Source organism: Carettochelys insculpta, chromosome 22, assembly GCF_033958435.1.
Source record: "Carettochelys insculpta isolate YL-2023 chromosome 22, ASM3395843v1, whole genome shotgun sequence".
NCBI classification, from domain to species: domain Eukaryota; kingdom Metazoa; phylum Chordata; order Testudines; family Carettochelyidae; genus Carettochelys; species Carettochelys insculpta.
The window spans coordinates 9988586-9995282 of NC_134158.1; positions in this window are offsets into that span (position 1 = coordinate 9988586).

The window sequence follows — 6697 nt, forward strand, 5'->3', positions numbered from 1 at the left end:
GGATTTTTTCTTCATGCCCTCCCGGGGGGGGCAAGCACCCCAGTTTAGGAAACCATGGTCTCGAGAGCTCGGGCCAGTGTTAAGCTTGTTGGAGTGAACCGGGGAAAGGCCGAGGCTGCTTCTTAGGCGAGGCTTAGAGGGGACGGGTTTTCTAACCCCCCGGCTCTTTGCCATGATCAAATTTCAACCGCCCCTGAAAAAGTGCTCGGCCGAAGACTGATTTTGATCAACCGGGGGAGAGAAACCATTTCCACCAGCGAGGACTAAGCACCGTCCAGGTAAGAGGTGATGCTGTACAGGCAGAGCTCACCTGCAGACAGCCATCCGTGTGGGGGAAGAATGGTACCAAGTTCTCCCCCGAGTTCCTCCAGCCCCCCCAAAGCGAATAATACAAGGGGAAGATAATCCAAAAGCAACTGGGCCGACCACTAGAAACAGACGCAGGGGAGGGAAGTTAAAGGCCCCATCTCACCCTGGAGCTGAATTCGGCTTGTTACCTTGCACTGGTTGAGTTCCGACTGGGTGGGGCTCAGGTACCCTCTGGACCCCTTTGTAAGCCGGAGACCCCGTACACGCCAGTTCCCTGTCCAGCCGCCAGGTCCCTGACTGAGTGGAGGTTGTCACTGCAGACGGCTGCTTGAGAACTGTTCCTCTCAATGACTCAGAGGGAAAATGAAACTGATTTTTCCCCTTCAGGAAATCTGCTTAGATCTTGATGGGTTTCATCCAAAGGGGCCCGGCCTTTTCACTGGAGTGGTACCGAGACCCTGCAGGCTCCGGGGTCGTTTTCCAGCTCCCGGGAATCCTGGAGGTGGCATTGGCCGCTGGCGGCTGACAGGTTACTGGGCCGGGAGGGCTTTTGATCTGACCCGGTACGGCCGTTCTTATGTCCTCTCTGCTGTGGGCCTGGCTCCAGCGATCCACGCCTTGGTCCTGCCCGGATTGGCTCCACCGCCAAAACTCCGGTGGCAAATGGCGGCCGGTGCAGGATACCGCAGCCCCGCCTGGGCAGGGGGGAAGGATCTCGTTCAGCTGCGGTCCAGGAGCTGCCTAGGCCAGGGCCAGGTGCAAGGACTCGGTGAATCATAGAACACTAGATCCTGGATGCTGAGGGCTTGGTCGCAGGTTCTGACGGAGGCATCACCCCCTCTGCCCACCACAGCCCCAAGCTTCCCACACCCGCACCCACCTGCCCCAGCCATGCCAGCCACCCCCATGCCAGAGCCCTTTTGTTGACAGACAGGACTTCCAGTTCACCGGGCGGCCCTGGGTAGGGTTACACGACAGCGATCTGTCTGCAGATGTTACTGTCAGAAGAGCTGTTCCCACATGACTTCTGTCGACAGCTTGTGTCTACGCACAAAAGCGGATGGATTTTCTGATCTGTTCTGCCAACAAAAAGGCCTCCGGAGCATCTCCGTGGCCTTTTTTGTTGACCAAACACATTTTCTGTGTAGATGCGCTGCGAGTTTTGTTGACAAAACCCCAGCTTTGGCCACAATACTCCCGAGTGTAGACGAAACCATAGAGTTCTTGGTCCTCCTGGCGCCAGAGAGGACCAGAAAATGTAGGGCAGGGTATGATGGGGGCTGGATCTCCAGATGGAAGTCAAACACATAGGCTACGTCTACACGACAGCAATCTGTCTACAGACGTTACTGTCAGAAGAGCTGTTCCCACATGACTTCTGTCGACAGATTGCGTCTACGCACAAAAGCAGATGCATTTTCTGATCCGCTCTGTCAACCAAAAAGCCCCCGGAGCATCTCTGTGGCTTTTTTTGTTGACAAAACGCATTTTCTGTGTAGATGCGCTGCGAGTTTTGTTGACAAAACTCCAGCTTTGGCCACAAAACTCCCTAGTGTAGACATAGCCATAGAGTTCTTGGTCCTCCCGGTGCCAGAGAAGACCAGGAGATGCAGGGCTGGGTGCGACAGAGGGCTGGATGTCCAGGTGGAAGTCAAACACATAGGCTACGTCTACACGACAGCGATCTGTCTCCAGATGCTCCTGTCAGAAGTGTTGTTCCAACAACACTCCTGTCGGTAGATCACGTCCACGCATAAAAGCCGCTCGATCTTGTGACCCGCTCTGTCGAAAAAAGGGCCCCCGGAGCGTCTGCACAGCTTTTTTGGGGGACGGTTTCTGTTGACACAACCCCTTTTGGGTGTAGATGCTCCTTGAGTTTTGTGGACAAAACCCCATCTTTTGTCGACCAAACTCGCTGGCTCAACCGTAATCCTTGGTGGCAGTTTCCCATCGGCCGTTCCAGCGAGAGAGGGCCGGGCAGTGTGGCTGCTGTCTGTCGAAAGAGCAGGTTGCCCTTTCGATCTGCATCTGTGCGTAGACGCGATCTGTGGACAGAGGTCCTGCCGGGAATCTCTTCCACCAGGAACATCTGTCGACAGAGGCTTCCCCTGTAGAGGTGGCCAGCCTCTCCTGGCCTTCAGTACCGATTACCCATGAGGCTGGCTTCCAGCTGAGACTCCCCTTCTCAGAAAACCCTGCCGTAGGGAATCGTGAGCCAGAGTGCGCGACACTCCCTCTCCGAGAAGGGCCCAGGCCAGGCTGCAAGGAACGGCTTCTCCTCCGCAGAGCTGCCGCGTTAGACGCACTGCCTTCAGGGCTGTCAGTGCGAACGTGACTTCAGACTACACACATCCTGAGGAAACCTCAGAGACCACCGCAGGCAAATGAGCACAGCGGCTGCGGTTCTTTGCCTCTGCAGGATCACGCCTGAGAGATAGGAACATGGCCGTGGTTTGTGCTGCTTCCTCCAGCCGAGGACCTCGGCTTGCCGGCAGTGGGAGAGTCTGGCATTAGCCCCAGACAAGTTAAACAAACAACAAGGAGTTGCAATGGGGTGCAGACACCAGAATTAAGCTAAGAGGGCAGTGGGGGGGTGATACATTGGAGGGTAGGGATAGGGCCCAGGGAGACAGGACCAGAAGAAATCTGATGAGGTTCAACAAGGAGAAGTTCCGAGTCCTGCACTTGGGTGGGAGGAATCCCACACGTCGTTCCAGGCTGGGGACCGACCGGCTGAGCAGCGGTTGTGACCAGGTGAGGCCAGGGGAGCGGGTACAAGAGGGAAAAGCAGGGCTGTGTTGAACTGGCAGACAGATGGAGTGGGAACAGCTGGGGAGGAGGCTGCCCTGGGTCAGCTGAGGCCAGCCGGTCCCGCTTAAAACCCCTTTGCCCAGAGAGCGGGGAGGTGATTGAGGAGCGCGGAGGAGGCCAGTGGAGAGGGGAGTTTTCTAGGAACAGCTGAGGAGGGGAGGAATTTCCAGCAGCGAGGGGCTGGTGCCCCTGTCCAGGAGGCCCTGAGTTTCGACGTGAGGCCGGAAAGAGCTGATCGCCCTGGGGAGCTGATCCAGGAGGGGGAACGTGCTGCTGCCGCCACTACCTGGGGGAGGCACAGAGGGGGATCGCCTGAGGAAATGGCCCAGGGAGATACACAGCAGCGTCCAGGGCAAGGGGAGCCCTTTCCCGCTGGTATCAGCCCCACAGGGTCCCTGAGCTGGAACCCAGAACGAGCAGGCAGGGCCCTGGATCCCCCCAGACCACCATCCCCCCCGTCCTAAGAAGGGCAACGGCGTTCTGGCTGTGGGGCCAGCGGACTGAATACAGCCCAGGAGCGAGGTTAGCTTTACCACACAGTGCAGCAGAAAAGGCCCTGGAGGTTACAGTGGAGGAGAGGCTGGATACGAGTCAACCATGGACTCCTGTAGCCAAGAAGGCTAACGGCACATTGGGGTGCATGAGGAGGAGCGTTCCCAGCAGAGCTGGAGAAGTGGTTGGTCCCCTCTGCTGAGCGCTGGAGAGGCCACATCTGGAGTATCGCATCTAGTTCTGGGGACCCCATTGCAGAAAGGATGTGGGTGCATTGGAGAAGGTCCAGTGAAGGGCAACAAAAATGACTCAGGGGCTGGAGCGCACACCCTGTGGATGTATTTGGGCTACGTCATCACTACCCAGAAGACCGACCTGCTCAGGGTCGCTCTTTCGGGGTTCAGTTTCATGCCCCAGTGGAGATCGGGGTCACCAGCCGACCGCTGAGCTCCTCAATATCGCGAGAAGTAAGGGAGGTCCAGACGGAACCTCCCTCAGTGAGGGTGGCCAGGTAAGTTGCCATCGCTGGAATGGTGTATCTACGATCGACCTTCAGGTCTAGTGTACACCTGGCCTTGGTCTTCAGAGGGGCGATTTAATAGCAGCCTTCAGCTTCCTGAACCAGGGCTCAAAAGAGGCTGGAGAGAGGCTGTTCTCAGTGGTGGCAGACGGCAGAACAAGGAGCAATGGGCCGAAGTCGCAGAGTTGGAGGTGTAGGTAGGAGATGAGGAAAAACTCTTTCCCCAGGAGGGTGGTGAAGCCCTGGGATGTGTTACCTAGAGAGGTGGTGGGATCTGCAGCCCTGGAGGTTTTTAAGTCCCGGCTTGACCGAGCCCTGGCTGGGATGATTTAGTTGGGGTTGGTCCTGCTTTGGGCAGGGGGCTGGACTCGGTGACCTCCTGAGCTCCCGCCCAGCCTTAGGCTTCCGTGACTCTAATCTGGGTCTTGTGACTCTGCTGAGCTCTGATTCCAGCATTTGTGTTTTATTGTGTCTCTTATCTCCATTTCCAGCTCCTCTGCCGGCAGAGGAGGTAGGAGCCCTTTCTGAGAACCAACATTTGCAGCCACAGCTGTTTGCTGGTTGGTTCTGTTGAAATACTGAAGTCCACCTGGACGTGATCTGCCCTGTGGGGCTGAACGGTAAGCTCTCTGTCTCTTTCTTCGTGTCTCTGATTGGGTTTCGTCTTTCTGAACGGCCCGCTTGTTCCATATAGACCTCGTTATCTAGGCGGACACTTTAAACTGAGGCACCTAATGGAAATTGGACCAGCCCACAAGAGACGGGTGGAATAGCGCCCTTCCCCTTGCCGACAAGGAAAGCTCATGCCGTCTCCCAAACGCGGTCCATGCGGGTTGCATCATCTGAGCACCGTCTTCGCAACTGCCTCTGGCAATTCACAGCCTCCCTCTATGGCTCTTGCCACTGGTAACTTCCTCGCCTGTGCCTGGCGTCCGACAGCAGGCAGGGGTCCGGCTTGGGGCCTCCCCCTTTGGTCGAGGCGGGTGGTGGGTGGAAGTTGAACCTCTGCGCTCGGGAAGATGAGGGGTATCCAAACGAGGCTTCTAATGGAAACGAAGGCCGTCAGGAAAAGGGCGAGAAAAATGAGCGTGGGTTTGGAGCAGCGGCGTATGAGGGGGGAGTAAAAGGACCGGGGTTTTCCAGCTTGGAAAAGAGAAGATGGGATATGATTGACATCTGTAAAATCAGGACGGGTGTGGAGAAAATCAAGAAGGAAAAGTGATTGACTTGTTCCCATAACGTAAGTGCTAGGGGTCGTCACATGAGTCACCTCACTCCTTCCTCTGAGGCCTTCTCCCCACCCTGCCCCGCCCCCGCTCCAGGCCCCGCCCTCTCTTCAGGCCCCGCCCCCTCTTCAGGCCCCACCCCCACTCCGCTCCTTCCTCCTTCATTTCAGCGCCTCCTTCATATTCTCCGATTTGGCCATTAGCATGGCCCTTTCGAAGTTTCAACCAAGCGTAGACGCAACCTAACTGTTAGCAGGGCGGTGCCAGCTGACTTCCACTGCAAAATGCCGCAGCCTCTCTGGATGGTACTTGCGTATTTTCTACGCCTCCTGTACTCTTATTTGTTGTGAGTAATAGCATAACACTAGTTTGCATATATTTAATAAGCATTTAAAAGTGTATCAGCCCCCCCATCTCCATTTTTGCTAAGGGGCACAGGAACATATTTGATAAGAGGTGCAAGAATATATTCGATAAAGGGGCCGAGAATATATTCGATAAACGGGTGCAAGAAGACATTTGATAAGGGATGCAAGAGCATATTGGTGCGAGAACATAATTGGTTTTTGCTAAGGGGTGCAAGAAGATATTTTGAGACCCAAAGAGATGCAGGCTGCAGTAAAGGTTAAGAACCCCTGATCTAGACGGCGCTCGGTCCTGCCGGGAGCTGGATATGACGACCTGTCGAGGTCCCTTCCGGTTCCACCGTTCTGTGATTGTGCGACTCTGTCTCTTTGAGGTGGCGGGGAAGTCAGCAAGGCTCTTCCTCTTTTGCAGTGCTCGGTTCAGAGTCAGGACGTTGCGGTTTGTATTTTTTTAGAACATGTAGAAACGCCGAAGCGGCTTCCTGCTGTCCTTGCCACGAGCACGCAAAGTGTGTGGGCTCCTAGGTTACCAGTTCTCATGACTTGATTGCAGTCTCATGCTCCTTGGTGTTTTACTTCTCTGCACATAATGGGAAGCATCTGTCGCTCATGAGTTGCGCTCGGAGGGTTTGTCTGGTTCCTTTGGTACTCCCTTTTGTTGTTGAAACCGAGCGAGGTGGGGAAGCTACACCAGTGGAGGGAAGAGTCAGCTCCGTCTCGGAAAAAAAATGCCGGAAAAAGTTTCGCAATGACCGCAATGGGAATTTAATTTTCTGAACGTTCTCAGTGGGGAGTGGGGAAAACGTGACCATTTCCCACTAGAAACAGCGAGAAATCCTGTGGCACCTTGTAGACCAACTGACTTTTTGGAGCATCAGCTGTCTGACAAAGCGGGTCTTTGCTCACAAGAGCTTATTCGCCAAAAAATCGGTTAGTCTGTAAGGTGCCTGTCTGGGGTACTTCCCACTTTCTGC